Source organism: Nannobrachium achirus (assembly GCF_963921795.1).
Source record: "Nannobrachium achirus genome assembly, chromosome: 7".
Lineage (NCBI taxonomy): Eukaryota > Metazoa > Chordata > Actinopteri > Myctophiformes > Myctophidae > Nannobrachium > Nannobrachium achirus.
In genome coordinates this window covers 8,124,511-8,143,948 of record NC_137816.1, presented here as the reverse complement: position 1 = coordinate 8,143,948, position 19,438 = coordinate 8,124,511, and the positions used below count along the sequence as shown (strand labels likewise).

Genomic DNA, 19,438 nt, shown 5'->3' with positions numbered 1-19,438 from the left:
TCAATAATCTACACAACCCGTTCAACAACAAAATAAAGATGAATAAATGTGACAAAATACATCAAATCCCAAAATGATGGAAGTCTTAATATCTAGCAACTATAGCAAGTAATAGTTATTAAATATAGTAAACAAATTAGTTTAGGCTATCTTTCTATAAAAGAGAGAAATTGTGACCTCACCGGTCTCGTAGACAAAAAAATAAATAATCCTTCTGCAAACTATATCCATGTTCTGTTCGTTTGTCAACAATCGTCGAAATAGGGCGTTTTCAGCAGCTAGAATCATGACAGTTTGACATTGTTTGAGCCTGTTTTTGGTGCCCAACACAGGCGCAAAGGGTTAGGGTTTGAGGCTTACTAAAAAATCGGTATCGGCAAAATCAAAAATCTGACATCAGTCAGACTCTGTGCCGGAGTTCATGCATCCGACTAAAAGTCATGCTTTTTTTTTTTTTTAAATGGTAATATTTCAGTAAACTCCCATTTCGGTGATGTCACCACATGCTGAGTGAATGAACTGTTCTTCTCTGCAGGGAAGGTCAAGTGATGACAGACTCTCATATAAGTCTAGCTCCAAAGTAGGGCTGCAAGTAACGATTATTTTCATAATCGGTTAGTTGGACGATTATTTAAACGATTAATCGATTAATTGGATAATGGCACTTTTTTGCAGTTACCTTTACAATTTAGCTTGAAATTGTTTTAGACATTTTTTAACCAACAATAAAGACTATAAAAAAAACTTCCTTCAGAAATAATAGCCTATTTTATTGACTGTATATACTTTGACTGTACATAACTGTACTTTTATATTTGATTAAATTGTAACATATCTCTAACTTAAATATTGTTTTTATTGTTATTCATTCACATGTTTTATTTTACATAAAAGAAATTCATTCATTCAAGTCCAGTGGTTTTCAAAGTGGATTCCTGGGGTTCCTTTAGAGGGTCTAAATTAAGTCTGTATACAGTACAAATGGAACCAAATGAACACTAACGGGTCCATTTGGTTCCATTTGAACACCAAAATATAGGCTAATACTGTACAGTAAATTGCCATTGATTTATTGTTCACACTGTCGGCTGTTTGTAAACTTAAGAGCTTCAAGGCTCACAACTTTCACAAGACACACCTCCGCCGATCTGCAAGCTCACACAGCGTCATGGATGCAAGGTGCTGTGGGCTTGTAGATCAATGGTGTTCCTTCCCTGCGTTCAGTGCATTGTACACCGTAGCATTAGGTAGGAATGCACAGCAGCAAAAGAGAGCCGCACATGATACACCGCATTTAAGATTAAACAACGTCAAATGTAACCTGTTTGATGCAAAACATCCAGCCGCGTTCGTCCATTAGTTCAACGCGGGGACGCGTCGTTGTGTTGAACGTGCACGTGAAACTACTGTGCTATGCTACTAGCCTGAGTAGCAGCCTGCTACGCTACGCTATGTTCCGTGGATTGGCCCCGTCACGCCATCACCTCGCCTCTCATCTGGCCGGGCAGGCCATCGCAGGACATGGAAAACCAGTGGAAACCACTCGAGAAGCGTACTGACAAACCAATCCACGGAACGCAGCACAGCAGGCCGGCACCCAGGCTCATCTCCCCCTTAGCTTAGTAGCCGTAAAGCTACATCTAACGTCTCAAAACAGCCACGATTCGTTGCCGATAAAAATCGATAATCCAATTCGTTGGCAACGAATTTGATTACCGATTTTTATCGATTTAATCGATTAGTTGTTGCAGCCTTACTCCAAAGCGTGACTCTGTGACACCTTCTCAATCTGTGCAATACCACCTAATGAATCCAGGACGTTGCCTCAACAGTTGTCAAGTTGTATTGAATTCAGGACGTTACCTCAGCGGTTGTCGAGTTGTATTGATGCCTGCTCAGTGCTCCGGTATGTCATAGGAGCACGTTTTCAGGCCAAGGACCCCTTAATCGAGAGAGAGCGAGATGAAGCAGGGACCCCCCACAACCCATAGATACAATATAGATTCATCGTTTGACAGCACAATCATCAGTGTATTTTGGGTTAATGTAAATTTGTGTTTCCAGATATTTAACCACTTGAACCGTCAACATTTAATAAACTTGACCTATCACTCTGTACATAGTCTGCTCTTTTTCCCCTGTACACCAAACCTCTGCCGAAAATAGCCGATCTACAAGCTCACAACGCCTCGCAGAGCTTGTAGATCTGCTGTTTTTGGCTAAATTTCTCAGAATATAGACGCTAGGGTTCAAGTGTTTAATATAGAAAAGGAGAAAAAAAGCTATCACACAAAGATTTGGAGAACCCCCTGTACTGTAGTAACTCAAAGGCTACTTCTCAGGATAGTATCTTCAATTGTAGTTTCTACACCTTTGTTTCATTTCAATTGTTTAATTTGTCATGGTCCAGGGATAATACAAGTCGACGGTTGAAAGCAGGAAACCGTATGAATACATTTCTAGCCAGAAGCTAATTTGCAACACCTGTCATTTATTCAAGCATTAAACTCATTATTTCATAACAAAACAAACGTTCTGTTTACGATGTACATGTGTTTTATGATGTGGAGCAGGGGTGTCAAACTGGCAGCATGCGTGTCACATACTGCGAAGGAGTCCAATCTGGCTCACCAGATGACTTTTGAGAAAAACCATGTAACAGCTCTGACACTACCCTCCTCGCTTCCACTCCCGCTGTCTGTCCGTCTGTTTTGTGTGTTTCACACAAGTCACCACAGACGTGCCACGTAACACTGTTCCTACATTTTGGGGCATGTTGCATAGAAACAGGATTATTCAAATGATACATTTCATGATTGCGACCGTAGGTCGCATTTACTACCAAAACCTCCACAGGCTGTCTGTCTGTCAGTGAGTGAGTGAGTCAGTCAGTGAGTCACACTTTTGCCCTGCTCATATCTCCACAACCATTGCCCCCATCCATAACACATTTTGCACACACACTCCTTACCTGCCAAACTACAACCTCCAAGGACCCCCGGAGCTCCAGGGACCCCCAGGTCCCTGGGGGACCCCCAGGTGTAAAAAAATGTCCCTCCGTGAGTGACACATCACACGTCACACTTTTCCCCTGCTCATATCTCCACAACCGTTGCCCCCATCCATGCCACATTTTGCACACACACTCCTTACCTGTCAAACTACAACCTCCAAGGACCCCCGGAGCTACAGGGACCCCCAGCTCCCTGGGGGACCCCCAGATGTAAAAAAAAACCCCAAATGTGCAAAAATGACCACCCCAACGGGGCTGCTCACGGGGAATTCCCGGGGACCACCGACTCCTGGTGCTCCAGAACGGATGCAAAAGTGGTGGTGCCCCCAGTGGAGGACCCCCTACACTGCAGCTCACATAAAATGCCGTAACTCCGGCTAGGAGCGACCGGGAGAGCCGGGGCCGGTACCTATTCGTCCGCCTCGGCGCCGTGCAGACCCCACCCCTCATTTCTCACATGGCCCTCTTCTAGCGCCACCATCAGGCCGATTCTTGCAAAGCCACCTACGGTCGCTTATCTCCCGATTAGGGAGTCTTACTGGTATAACATGTATGCCTAGGCTAATTAAATTATATAACTTATGATATATGATTTGTCCTTGAATTCTTCCCGTACCAAAGTGTGTCACTGGTAGGCTGGTTTCTGAGGTGAAATTGACCATGGTGAAAAAGATAATGACATAAATCTGTAAATCGTGTTGTATGTTACAAACATAACTTCCGGATTTGATAGGCCAAGCTTCGCATTACGTAGTGCTCTGATTAGTGCTACTAGATATTAGAACCGTATTTTCAGGTGTATAGTGTTGTATACTCTAGAGGGTCGCGGCCCTTTGGGCCGCTCACATCTAGTTAAAAAAAAAAAAAAAAAAAAGAAAAAAAAGTAAAAAAAAAAAAAAAGTTAAAAAAAAGAAAAAAAAAATTGGGGGGAACTATTGTGGCGGAACTATTGTGCCGCAGCACGTTTCCGGTCGGACATATGTGACGGCCGGACGCACTGGAGAGAAGTAGGTGTTGATGCCTTTCTGTTGTTGTTGGAAATGAGTGGAGTTGTTGGCACATCCCCCTCCCTGTGCCTGGGGGAGTGTTGGAATGTTGCTGCAGGCCCCATAGCCTGGGGGGATGGGTGTGGGAGCCAATGAAGGGTGGTCACCATGGCGACGGGGGGCGAATTGGGCTGGCTTGGCTTCAAGCATGTCCGTTTTGTGGAGGCTTCATGTCCGTGCTTGAAGAGGCTTCATGTCCGTGCTTGAAGTGGGTGTGGCCTCTAAGCCACTTGTAAGATTCACTATTCACTGTTTTTTGTGTGATGTCTTATTACCCTACTGTATTGTTGTAAAGTACTTCTCTTACTCTGTAATTGTATCTTAACTGTTGTGCTGCCTCTGATGGCCTAACCATCTAGAATGGTAAAATAAATGTGAAGTCCCTTACCAGCTCAGCCCCAAACGTACTATAGTGTTCACTACTACACTATGCTTGACTGATGAGTTGCTCCTGGTAGTCTTATGTTGTTGTGTAAAGCATGAGACCTTTGGCCCTGTGTTTAACGCTAGGTTGTAGAACTAATTTATGAGCTCATAATGGACATAACGTGTCAGTGGTAAATCTTCCCGAGGCTGTTGGTTATATCACCCTCCCCTGTCTGGCTGCTTACTGAACACTGACAAGCTCACTGACATTTGTGGCACTTGGGTAACAACATACATGATGGAAAGAGACCCAGATCTTGACCTGGAAGTTTTAAAAGGGGCACACATTCTAGGTGTTCTCGGATGCAGTGACTGGGGGAGTGTGCACCAACACTTGGGTGTTTTTCTTAGCCTTGTTTGTTGTTGAGCAATAATTGAAAATTGGAGGATTTAATCGTAATTGTTTTTATTACACCAAAGCCAAATGTTTTTTATTTGAGGCATGAGCAGTATTTTCACGCCACTTGTCCCAGTTCCGCTATCTCTACCCGTATAAACTTGTTTGTGCACACCGGACACAAGCAACTATGTGGTTACATCATGCACTTATAATAACAAATTGGGGATTTTTTTCTTCTTCTTTCTGGCCATTCTTTGCACCATTTCAGACAGGCCAGAGCCAAGAGGCAGGAAGTCAACAAAAGTAGAGAGAGAGGAGAGTGTTATGGAAAGTCGAGATGTCAACATGGTTGAACTAAAAATATGTTTTGTGGCTTAATCTGTCCTCTGGAAAATCACAAACAGATCGTCGTAAATATCATGAATATAAGGATGACGGTTGAGGTCGGCACACCTGTCTGCCTCTAAAATCTAAACGCTAGCTGTCTTTCTCCAGCGTTTTTCTGATTGCACAAACGTACTCGCACAAATTCGCCTTCAACATCAACATGTTGTCGCACGCACGCACGCACGCACGCGCACACACACACGCGCACACGCACGCACGCACGCACGCACGCACGCACGCACGCACGCACGCACGCACGCACGCACGCACGCACGCACGCACGCACACACACACACACACACACACACACACACACACACACAGTAGTGATGCATGGGTCAACTTTTTTTTTACTCGCATACCTGAATTTTTTTTATTTCACCCATAACTGCCCCACACGCTCCAACGTAACTATACTCACAACCCGGCCAGACCCGCTGTCTTTATAAATGTCAACGCCTAACCTGAAGGAACTATACATTCAGTATGATTAGTATTGCGTTTCTAACACAACAAGGCGATAAAGCACTAATTATTTTCTCCCTTTCATGTTATTGTTGTCTCCACCAGGCCGAAAGGCATGGCCGACACAGTTTTTCTCCCCCGTCCGTCCGCTTGTCCGCGTGTCCTTCCGTCTGAAATTTTGCACGCACATTCCCACTAGGTCGAGGAACAAATGACATCCTTTTCACATTGCTCTGTTATAGCGCCACCAGCAGGTCGACTTTTGCAACACATTTTTGGAACAAAATGCCTCAAATCATGACTGCAGCGTCTGGTTACCGAGCAAAGGCAGAAGAAGACATGGCACCCTTTTCACATTGGACCATTATAGTTAGTCAGCTGCATAAAATAAGCTGACATCACTGACATCATCCGTATTATGTTCATAGTTTCCACATACTTTTATGAATCGTATATCCTTCTCATTATGTGTCATATTCCATGTATCCAACAATTAATCAAAATCATCGATAGCTTCCTGGAAACAGTAATCCATATAATTGTAAGGATCATTAGTGTGGTTGCCCAACAGAGCAACACACTAGTACTAGTGCGACTTTCTTTCTTTCTAGATAAACTTTTAGCCAAGGAGGAAGCGGCATTCTCTGTGACGTCACCTTTATAGAGAACCCCATTGACTTGAACGGGAAAGTGCAAAAACGGAAACAGCTTCGTAATTTCCCAGAATTGCATCTGATCTTTCTAGTTATCTTATCTTTCTCTCTCATATAAATGATGTTTATCATCATAACACGTGCAGGCCGTTGGTTGGCCACAGACTGTACCCAGTAGAGGATGTCTGGGTGTAATACCAGACAGTGGACCTGGATGGGCGAGACAGTGGTCACTTCATGACCACAGAAACGTGTCTTTCATGAGGTACTTTTTACCTAACGTTTATTTGGTGAGGCATTGCAGAATGTCTTGAGGAAAATACGATTATTTTGTGATTATATTGTAGCCTACATTGTTTACAAATAATAATACACGTCAAAGTTATTTTATAAGTAATTCCATAAATAAATAATAAATAAAATCGAAGAAATGTATTGAGGAAAAAATAAAATAAATAAAGGTAATAGAATTACCTTATGACGACAGGAAGTCCGTTAAAATGCTTTGTTATGAATCCTTCTCAGTCATATTACTAGATTCTAGCGATCAATAGACTAACTAGATTATATTCTTCTGCTTTCTTATTTTTTATATATATACCACGATGCCTTGTTGTGTACATACTGGCTGTAATAACTCCAGGAGAAAGCTTTCTTTTGCGCTAAAGAAAAAGCTAAAGGAAACGTGGTAATCACGCGAGACGCGAGACTTCATTCTTCTTCTGTGAGTACTATTGGGATCATGTCAACAACGGCCATTTCCCTCAACCCGCGATAAAACAGTGGATTACTGGCTCTCAATGAACTATAAATAGCAGATTTATGAAGAAAAAAGTAACTTTGCAGCGGTGAAAATTAGCGCTTTGGGAGAACCACAATTGACCGCCGTTTTGGCTGTGGGAGAGAGATCTGAGGAGTCCAGGAGAAGTAAAAACTGGAAGGACTATTTTAAAAATCCATCATACCAGGTATGTACAGACGTGATAAAAGGCTGATTAAGGATTAATATGTTTTATTCTGGAATTTTCCTTTAACACCCCTTGTCGACTGTACTTTTTACTTTTAGCTCATAAAAGTCCCCGGTCTGGTCTCTCCAGTGAGCTAGAAATCAGAGGCCGCCTCACTGTTCCCAAATCATGCAAATCGGTACACAGTATCTCTATAGTCATGTGATCAAGAGTAAAGCCCTTTGCACACAGGACAGTTGCGTTTTTTTTTTTCTTTTTTTTTTTTTCCAGTTTGCTGCATGAATAAAACGCATTGGATTTGGTGTGCAAAATGCTGTGCGGAATCGGCGCTGCGGATCCCAAAAGGAGTGATGAGTTTTTTACCGCATGCGACAAGACGCACAAATCGAACTGGGTTCGATTGAGAAAAAAACGCACGGCCGCAGCCACTAATTCGGATCTGGTGTGCATGAGGTCGTAGAGAATCATTGTTTTCTTTTTTTTTATTTTATGTATTTTTTGGGGCTTTTATGTCTTTATTGATAGCACAGTAGACTGACAGGAAATGGGGAGAGAGAGAGATGGGGAGTGACATGCGGCAAAGGTCGTCCGGATCGAGAATCAAACCGGCGACGCCGCGGCAACCATGCCTATGTGGCGGTGCCTATGTGGTATGCGCCTTGACCAGTAGGCCACCGGACGCCCGAATCATTGTTTTCTTTTAAAAAAATGAAATTGTCCGTTTTATCCGTGCGTATAAAAGTGCCTGTGTGCAAAGACCTTAAGACGGGTCTTTCAGATATTTCATATTCCATCCTAATTGGCTAACAAAGTTTGCAGGATTGGTCCGTTTTGAACACGGTGCCTCAAATCATGAACGCAGTGTGCAATTTCTGCGAAATTGTGCACGCACGTTCCCACTAGGTCGAGGAACAAATGCCATCCTTTTCACATTGGACTATTATAGCGCCACCAGGAGGCCACAATAACACACCTGACCTGGCGGACACTTGCTCCGAAGAGCACTGCTTCTAGTTTATCATGATATCGCTTATTGGCGTAACCTTTTTGTTGTTTTTTTCCCCTCCAGTTTTTGTTATGGTTGACACAGTCTGCTGACTGTGATAGGATGATGTCAGTGAAGAGAGGCTCTGTATCAGTCCTACTCCACCTTTCAGACCACAGATTCCCCCTTGGGGCTGCCTCAGTCACACAGTGTGGTGTGGTATTAACATTCACTGAGTGTGCCAGATTGGAAAATCCCTGTGCAGTGACTGCAGTCTGCATCCTTTTCTCTAAATGTGCAGGGTACGACATCCACAAATAAGGCTAAACATTTATGCTAATGGTTTAGCCCTCTGCCGTCTGGCTTTGTGCGTGCCGTTAATTACATTACAGTAAATTATTCATTGGATGGAGGCTTAACTTTATCAATCATATTTAATTAATTTGACCCCACTATTGTGCCTATAGAAAAGACCATGAGAACACCGAAGCCATATCCGCGATGGATTTGGTTATTACTGAAAATAATTGGAAGAATTAGGCTAATCTGACAGGCTTGGTGGAGCTGTCTGTTCGGTCTGTTATGGCCAGTTATAATCCCTCCCAGCTGTAAAAATGTGTTAGGAGGATTTGGGGCAGGCCACCACATAAGTCTCCCAGCCACCATGGTCTTTGGGTCTTCTCAGAGCTCTCCTTGGCTGGTTTATTGTCATTCTGCTCTAGACCGGCTCCAGGTCCACATTTCTCGGAAGGTTCTTAGGAAGTTAACCTCCTAGAATTTAACAACGTGACTCTTGTTTTCATGGCCATGTTGGGCAACGGGGTCAAAGGGCCAGATGTTTACAAGATCGGTCAAGTGCAAGTGAGGGTCTATAAACCCAGTGACCCTTTTCTGATCTTTCATGTCCTCTTTGGTCCTTCCTCTTCTTTCCCTTCTCCTCACAGTGGTACAACTCTATGCATTCCTGGCCATTCTAAAAGCCGATAAACTTCTAATTGGTCCTCTTTGGGCCTCTGGCCCTAGTTTTGACACCACGCCTGATGAAAACGTTCAATCTCTGCTGCATCACTCCTACGATGTCATGTTTGCCTTTTGGGCATTTTCTGTTGTCAAAATATTCAAGTCTCCCAAGTCTCTCTGCCGTCTCTCCTTTCGTGAGGAACAAGGAGCTGTTAAGAGTGTTGTTCCTGCAGACTCGCTTGTTTGAAAATTGGACTGGAGGGGACCTCACATCTCTTGAGAAACTGTGGCGTATCCGTCTGTATTTTTCCTCCAGGCAATCCACCTGCCTGACAATGCCTGAAGCATCATGGCATCAACACAGCCAGTCAACTGTTCGCCCGCTACAACTATCTAGTCATGCTAATCAAAGGTGCTTATTAATGCCCCCGTGCTGACATTAATTTGCTGACATTTATTAATGTCAGCAGAAGTTCAAACAAGTTTTTACTGAATATCAGAAGGCCCCGACTCTCGTGGCTCAGTGGGAGCTGTGCTGCAGCTTGCATACCAATGGTCCGTGTTGATCAGGGCATCTGCAGGTTATTCAAACTAGCCCTTACCCGTTCAAAGATATGAGCTCCGAAATGATGTGCAGTGTGTGGGTTATGAGATGTGCACTGTGCACACAGTATATGAGGGATGGAAAGTAACTTTAACTGATGCTTGTAGGAGCATCAATGTAAGAAATACCTGTTTCGTTTAATGGCTACAGAGCTACTGTGTACCGATCTGCATGATTTTTGGACAAAATCTGTAACAGGGCCAGACAACCGACCCCCGAATGTATTTATACCGAATGTATTTTTATTCAATTATTAAAGTGTGTGAAATACACATTTACAAATCTTAGAGGTGTTAAATTGTTTGATTTTCATGGTAACTTAGACGCTTTTATTAGAAAATTCTGATTATCTCAAGACCTTGCTTTAGCTTCCGTGTGATTTTGTTGCGTGTTTTTCCATGACTGAACGTGATTCATTGGGTACATAAGTCAACCCTACTGGAGGGGTCAGACCACTGCCAGCAGATATGGCGTTGACGGGATGATGGCTTAATGGTCAGGGTGTAGGGGAGGGTAACTCTGATTTAACATGCTGATAGTTTATTCAAGTTTTGGTATGCTAGTCTGATTCATTGCCGTACCATGTGTTTTGTGAACTTGAGGACAGGATGTCTGCATTGCTCTTATTATGCATGTCTGCAGCCCACCCCCTGCACGCTCCCTTCCGTGTTTCTGCCTTAACAAGTACTGACTGTGTGGCATGCAGATGAGACGGATAGCCTGCCTGGGGGAAAGACAATATTTGAAACTTACATGAGCAAAAAGAGTGGCTTCTGTTCTGGCTATCAGCCCAAATGTGAAGGTAGCATTTTTTTTTATAAGACTGTCATCAATGTGTTTGGTTACAAGTGGTATTAAAATGTATTGTATGTTAAGTGCTGGGACAGGGCAGATAGACTGTTTATCAGAGGCTAACAGATGACATGATGTCTACAGAATGAATGCTTTCCTGTGAAGGGACATGTATCTATTCTTCACTGAGATGCTCACATGGTTCTTAGTTAGGTTTTTCTGTAGAAGCCACAAGCTGTGGATAATAACTCGATTATATTATCTTCGTACAGTACAACTGAAGGATTTGCCCTAAAATCACGCAAAGCGGTACACAGTATCTCTAAAGTCATGTCATCAACATGGATCTGTACCATTTCCCATATTCCCTCCTGATTGCCTACCATTGCCTTCTAAAGTTTGTGTATGCCACCTGACGGTCGCTTATCTCCTGATTAGGGAGTCTGTATCATAACTACATATGATGTACAGTCTGTCACTTTCAGGTGAAAGAAAAATACATGGCTAACAATATGTTTGAGTTGTTTTTTGTCATGAGCCAGGCTTTCCTTTTATGTCAAGCACTTGGATGATTCATTATCTCATTCTCCATTATTGTTGACTCGCATCTTGAATAAGGTTGTTGCATTGAATGTTTTTCTGCTGAAAAGGCCCTTCCATTTCCCCTTATACTTGAAGTTAGTTCAGCATTGGCATTGACTTCAAGGTTGCCATGTCGTGCTAGGCCCAATGTTGTTTCCATTCAAGTGCTCCATTGCATGTTTGCACAGACTCGCTTCACGTTGATCTGAGTTTGCATATGGAAACATGGCATCCCCTCTCTCTCCATCTCTTTCATTCTGTCTCACTGTCTCCCTCACTGGCACATTCACTCAGTAGATTTCCATTCAGAGTCTCAAGTGTTTGAACAAGTGTTTTCACTAAACACAATGTTTCTCTTTCCCCGAAAGAAAAGTTCACTCCCTCTAAAGTTTTACGATCACTCCCCGATTAGCCAAGAATAAGTTGTTTTTCTCACATCAAATACTTGCTTCCGTCCATTTAGCTGGCACACATTTTCCCCCCCATTTAGACTTTTTTTTTTTGTTCTTCCGGTCTTTAAATTCAAATCGTAGCTGATTTGAATCAATACTCTTTTACCTTTTCCACACATCATCTTTACAACCAGAAGTTGCAGAGCAATGCAATCCCACCTATCATAGTGCTGAATGTTATGCACAGTATTATACATAATTCTACACCATATGTACAGTATTTCTGCTTCTATGCTTAGTATCTTATGTTTAACCTCATACTATGTGTTAACAACATACTACTATGTGTTAACATGTAGATGCAGTACATTGTTGTTTTTTTGGAGCTGTGTGGAACACAAGCTCCCTATACGTGGCCGTGTGTGTGGGTCTGTCTGTCTCCGTGTCTGTCTGTCTGTCTGTCTGTCTGTAGCCTGCAGTAACCTTTTCTGACCACACATGTTAAGGGAGGGGCGCTGTTGCACACACACACACACACACACACACACACACACACACACACACACACACACACACACACACACACACACACACCACCGCTCAGTTCACACGAGTGTGATTTTTTTATTGATCTTTCACTCTTCCCCTTGCTCCCTGCCGCCTCTTCGTCTTCTCTTTCTCTTTTTATGGAAATAACAAAAACTAATTTCACCCACCCAGGCACCCACCCAAAACAAATGCCAAAATCCCCTGCAATATTCTTCTGTTGGTATTCACTCTTGTTTTGAGTTGCTTGGTGGATTGGGGGATTGCGCTCTCCCACTGTAATAAGGAAAGAACAACACACATTGGCCATTTTTAGACTTAATCTCTATCTCACAGAACTTGGTCCTAAGATAGAAATAGTACCAGGGTTGACGCCAAATAATGCAGCCATTCTGTGCACTGGAACACCAGCTTCCAGTTGCCCTATTGCACGGTCCTTATCCTGAAGGGACAAACGTGGCATCTTTCCATGGGGGAAGTGATGCTTGGAACATCAACACAAACTCAACCAAGTTGCAGAATAGGCTCTATGCATATACGCCATTTTGTTCTACTTCCGGGTGTCTTTCGACTTCCTTCACAGGTGTTACTGATGATACTAATTAAGGCTCTGTTTGATTTATTGCACAGTGGTTCTTTAATTTCAAGGACCCCCATAACTACTAAGAGTTACACACCTGTATGGGGACATTTGGAACCCACTCAAGGACACTTTGAGACCCACTGGTGTAGCAGAGTGTTTCCAGTGAGCCAACATGCACACTATCAGCACCCTGACTCTGTTTGACCAGAATGGAACAGACCCTTCATTAGTATCATCGGTAACACCTGTGAAGGAAGTCGAAAGACACCCGGAAGTAGAACAAAATGGCGTATATGCATAGAGCCTATTCAGGCAGGTGTGTGCCAGGCACCTGGCACACACCTGCCAGCACTTGAAGCTCAAAACGAGAGTGAATACCACCAACTGAAGAATATTGTAGGGGATTTTGGCACTTATTTTTTACATAGCATCACAATTAATATCGTGACAAAAGCTCTGAACAATTGTAAGTTATGCAGTGATGTAATTATCAGAAAAGGTAAACTATTTCATAATTGTAAAGCTGCATTAATAATGTCCAAGGACACAGTGAATAAAATGAGGCTGCACAGACAGTGTGAACATTTTATACATTTTTATTCAATCATTTTCGGTTCAGGGGAAATGATATGAGTAAATGGGCAGAACCGTTTCAGTTAGTTTACTTATAACTATCTGTTAAACAGTCTTTTCTACTTCACTGGTGAATTGTACATGAATATCACTTATGCTACTGTAGGGACTGAACTGAAGGCGTACCGTTATTTACATTTACATGACAAACTCAACATTGCCTAATTTAACATTGCCTAGATTTGGTGTTAACAACTTTCAACCTGGTGTCGCTATTTTGGGCAAGACATAAGCAAGCAACTATTTATATATTTTTTTGTTATCTAACAAGCTCACAACATTCACACCAATGTACGAAAAAGGTGTTGGTGAAGTTGTTAATTGGTTTGTATGAGCTACAGTACCTACCTCTTATAATCTTGAAATTATTTGTCAACATACTGTATTGGCATAGCCTACTAGTCAGAATGGAGTATACATTAGCAGTTGGGTTTTAAAAGTCTTTGGTTACACTCAGATGTCAAATATGGTGTGAAAAATCAGACAATTCTGTTAGATCTAATCGGCATGGGATGGTTATGAGTTTAAAAAATCTAATAATTTAATCGTTGATTATGCTGCTAAACGTGCATTGGCACACCTTTCTATTTAGTTTTATCCCAGTGTGTTTGGATCTCCTTTTCCCCCTGTGACTGAGCTGTTGAATGAATCACTGTGAAACTCTGTGTTGACGGGGTGACAGTGTTACATTGACATTTTGTGACCTATGGTGACTTGTGTGATAATTTATGTTGGTAGCCTTCTTCATTGTACGTCAGTTTACTTTTTGACAGACTAGATGTTTAAATGAGCCAAACTTGAAGGAGAATGGTTACTTTTCAAATGTTGTACTATTTACATTAATTCCAAACCATTTAAATATTTAGAAAATTACTTGAGGAGACAGCAGACTGATTAGAAAGACATGTTTGGTTAATGGTTTTTTGAAGCTTACCTCCTCGCACTCTTAACGTTTCCAAAGCATTAGTGTTCTACACTGCATAATCACCATGACTTATTGAAGCACAGCCACAAGAGGCATGTGTTTACCTGGTATTTTATAACAGCTGAGAGGCGTGGACACGAGGCAAAGCCGAGTGTCTCCAACCCTCTCAGCCGTTATAAAATACCAGGTATCCACATGCCTCGTGTGGCTTATTGCTTTTCTAAACATTACAATATGGCAACACCATAAACCAATTAAAACTGTTCTATTTCACTAATAATTCACTACAAGGTCTGCAAGAAAGTAGTTCCCAGCTTTTTTGCCAACAACACAGGTGCAGATAATTGGTGCACTGTGGAACACTGTGGAAAGAAATAACGCACCTGGGTTTTATATAAACTAATTCAAGGTGTGGATTATAGTCTCATACCACAGCAATTAAAGGGAAACCAGCCAATCAGAATAAAGGAATGGAACTAGCCATTTTAGAACTTAACATTCAGTTATCAGTCGCTCTCTCACAAACCGTTTTAAAATATTGGTCGTCTTCATCTGATGCTACTTTGACATCACAAATATATTAATTGTGAAGCCGTTCGCAATGTCAGTCTCAATATGAGCGCTATAAATTAATCATTGATCATCATTCTGACATTTAATGACTTGAGATATCACTGCACCGATGTATCTCACACCGGAAATAGACGTTCTCCTATTTCTGGTGGGCGACAGGGCACGCAACTAGAGTATAAATCGGGCATTAGAAAGGGAAATTAAAGGGCAAGTGGGCTAGCCTCATCTTTGAAGACTCTTAACCACACAAAATGTTGGGCCAAACCATCTGATTTCCCCTCGGCTGGAAAAGGCTGGCGCTTGGCTCAGGACAATGTTATTAACCCATTTAGGCCTGAACACATTATGACGCGATATTTTATGCTTTAACTATTGAAAAATAGCAGATATACAAGCTCACAGCGCGGCACCGAGTGCCGCGCTGCAAGCTTGTAGATCTGCTATTTTTGAAAAATCGTGAAAATTTGAATTTTGACCCGATTCTATAAGTGTCTTTTGAATCCTTCTAAGATTTTTGGAAAAAACCTATGTTTCTATGTCAGCAATCTGGCCAGCCATCGTCAAAGAAAAGGTCCTTTTCACTTAACTGGAGCTCAGTTAGTCTGTTCTTCAGAGACTACTATGTCAGTGGTTCTCAAACCTTTTCATGTGAAGGACCCCCAAAATGATATTTATTTGGCCACGGACCCCCATTTCAAAATATCTAGTTCCAGGGACCACCCAGAAGCAAAATTTGAGTTACAAACGTTCGCTTTGAAAAATACATATATTCAAAGATTTGCACAAATTTTCACGACTTTTTCAAAAATAGCAGATCTACAAGCTCGCAGCGCGGCACTCGGTGCCGCGCTGTGAGCTCTGCTATTTTTCACTGGTTAAAGCATTCAATCATTTCTAGGCCTTAATGGGTTTTAAAGCCCAGTCGGCTCATGGCCGATGGAAACCGAAGGAAGAGACACTTCCTGCAGCTGTGTGTCTGTGGTGAAATGAGCGGTCGCATCTTGAACACATTCTCCCTCTGCCTCTCTCTCTTTCTCCTTCCACCAGTCCAGTGACTTGCGTCTCTCTTGTCTGGCAATCTCTCACGTTCACTCACACGGGAGCTGTTGTCGACATTATGCTGGGCTGTAGTTGTTATAACGGAGGGAATGGGCTCTCCCATTTAAAAAGCAGGTGGATAATTGCTGTCACAACGACAGCAATTATCCACCACAGTGAACTTGGAACAACAACTGTTCCAAGTTCACTGCCCTTGAGCTTTAATTTCTGTTTGTCATCAGTGGGTCTATTTTTGTGAGGATTTCATTATGTTGAGGCTTGATTAATGTCATGATTGTGGCTCAATTGATTGCCGGACATTCATTGACAATACAAGTAATCTGAGTGATTACCTGTAATCTTATAGTTCATTACATGTATTTGAATGGAAAATATGATCGTGAGTTTGAAACGAGGTTCAATTTAGTTAAAGTTGGAGGGGATGACTATGCTGTCTGGCTCCAAAAAATAATGTCGGGCTGTACAAATTGAGGAAAGTTAATTTAACTGCACAAACTTGGTGTAACTGTCACTGTTTGTTCTATGATTCTTAGTAATTTTGAGTATTCCAATGTATTTCATCACTACTGAACTGAATTGACGTTTTCATACAGGGAAGTACTGTAATGTAGGGAAGTACCTGGATGCAGGGAAAGCACAGATGTTCAGTGCACTGTCTGGACAGAGGCCCAGAGAAACCAAACGAAGCCAAGCCTTATTTCCACCATCACAATAGTTGGATCACTGGTTCTCTGCAGGTTGTGTGTGAGACCAGTTCCAATTTTTGTCATAAATGAATCATGCCACTTCAGTTCTCAAAAAGCCCTGAGGTGGAGATTTCAGCAGAACTGTTGGTTAGTCATTCGTGTTGAAGTCTTTTTAACTACATTTTCAGGGGCTACCCCTTGTACCTTTGTACCCCTATTTTCTGTCAGGAAGGCCCCCCCCCCCTGCTGTGTGTGGGGTCAGATGTCAAATGCTGAACATTTATCTAATCAGCAACTCCGCGTTCCACTTTGTCAGGAGTCATAGCGGTTTGCTAGAAAGTGGGAGCTGTCCAGGGAACATGCCTATGCCTCCCTTCTCTGCTCCTCCTCCCTTCAGGCCTGTGTTGTCTCAGCCTTGCTTCTTCACCTGGCAGGCATAAGCCCTACGAAGAGCCTGACTGCTGCCCCGGTCACAAATCAAAAGTGTTTTTCATCCTGTGTACAACCCACCACATACCTTTTAGACAAGGCACCCTAAGGAACGCTTCTGCACCAGGGAAGCCAGCCCCTCACTCCCCAAAGGCGGAGGGTACGGTCCTCTGGGAGAGGGTGATAATTTTGAAATGTGCTGTAGGGATCGACCGATTATCGAAACGGGCGATAATCGAAGTCGATATTCATAACATTTATTAATATTGCAAAATATCGATATCGGAAAAAGTTTTTGAAAAAAAATTGATATATTTTTTTTATTATTTATTTATTTTTTGCTTCTTGGTTACTGATTTTCACCGATGATTTCCTGCTGCGGAATACGTTTTTAACGCTATTCTAGTATGTGGCGAGATGTGAGCCTCTAGACATTTAGGATGGGAAAAATATATAAATTAATTAACCACTATTTCAAATTGGGGGATACGTTTTTTTTTCTTTTTTTTACTTAAAATGCATATCGGTTCATAATATCGGTTATCGGCCTCTTTGATCACGACTTATCGAAATCGAACATGAAAATCCCATATCGGTCGACCCCTAATGTGCTGCTCTCTGCATGCCCTCTCCATTTCCGCTCAGGTGTCCCTTTCCCCCATTTGTTCTTTTGCTCTTTCACTCCAAGTCTCCATGTCTCTCAGCAGGTTTTATAGGGCATACCTGACAGCTGAAATCTGCGTATCATTGTAAAAGTCAGACAGCTGTCACAGCTCGGCCTCTCCACTTTTAACTGTCAAATAAAAACATGAGGTCTGTTCTTTTTCTTTCCCCTTTTCCCCCTTTTTTTTCTGCGACGTGGGCCCATTCCGGGCCCTAATGATGCACACTCACAAAACCCCAGCCACTTCCATCATCTCCTTGTCTCTGCTCACCAGTGTTGATTTCGTCGACTAAAACTGTGACGAAAAATGTTTGACGACTGCGTTTTTTCACTGACGAAAACGAAATAAAAACTACGCTGTGAAGACTAAATATATTGACTATTTCGTCAACAAAATAAAAACTAGACTAAAACGTTAGGTAGGGACTAGTGGAGAAGAGAGTCATTTTATGTTTGGTTGCTCTCAGGTGTTGCGTGCTGAAAATAGCAGATCTACAGCGCGACGCGTTGTGAGCTTGTAGATCGGCTATTTTCAGCACGCAACCAAGTGTAAAATCAGTCATTATGATGCCATCAAGGCCTGCCAAAAATAAATCGACTGTAGATTTAGTCGCCTAAAATCTTAAGATATTCAGTCAACTAAAACTAGACTAAAACAAAAACCTTTCAGGTGACTAAATGACAATTTATTCAAAAGACTATGACTAAAACGAAATCAAAATTTGCTGTCAAAAACAACACTGCCGCTCACTGCAGCCATAACATCCTAGACACAAGGCGCCATTCCTATCGTCACTTTGCTGTCAAGTAAACGCAAGCTAACCCGTTCTGACAGCTTCATAAGTTATATCTGATGTCACTCAGACATTATTTGATGTGGATGAGATGTTTTTTTTTTGTTTTTGTTTGTTTGGAGGAAATGCCTGCAGTCCTTGGCTCCCTGCGTGTTGGCCTTATCTCTGTCTGTCTGTCTGTCTGTCTCTCTCTGATGGCTTGTTTTCTCTGGGTTTTGTCTAATAATGTTCCGTCTGTCATCTCCAGACAATAATGGAGGGTACATCATCTCTTCTGTAACAGTGGCCAAAACACCGGCCTTTGTGACACTTCATCTCCTGTTTACCCAGACACACACCCGCCGCCTCCTATCTCCCTCTCAAACGCTCTCTCCCCTCTCAACTCTTAATTAATTTTCTCTATCTGCTCTGCAATCTACCTTCTCTTAGAGTATCAGCCGTTGCCTTTCACCTCCAAAGTGCTCCACTCTCGTCATCTCGTCATTTGTAGTTTGATTCTGCACACCTGCTTGTATCTGGCTCCAGTCCAGAGCATATGCACACACACATGCCAACGTTGACCTTTTACATCCTCCTGATTGTTGTGTGTTCAACTTCATGTTCAGCTGGTCTTGGTTGCTCTGTGAAGCGCTTTGCAACAAACTTGTTTTACAATATGCATTTTTTGGAGCGGTGAAAGCGCTCCCAATAGACAGGTATGTCCGTGGGTATGTGGGTGGCTGGGTGGCTGGCTGGCTGGCTGGCTGGGTGGGTGGCTGGCTGGCCATGTCCGTAGCCTGGCAATACCTTGAGTGGCCACACACAACACACTAGTTAAAGGAGGGGCGCTGTTTTGTGCAGGCCAGGCACACTCACCACTCACTCACAGGCACAGTTTACTCACTCACTCACTCACTCACATAGGGTACAGCTGCTCAAATTCACCGCTCCACT

The 19,438-nt window shown here is 42.6% G+C and overlaps 1 protein-coding gene across 1 annotated transcript in view; it reads left to right on the top strand.

Annotated features, from left to right (window-relative positions):
- The window catches only part of abhd17c (abhydrolase domain containing 17C, depalmitoylase), a 59,820-nt gene that overhangs the window by 8,760 nt on the left and 31,622 nt on the right, over positions 1-19,438 (top strand). The gene's annotated exons all lie outside the window — the stretch shown is intronic.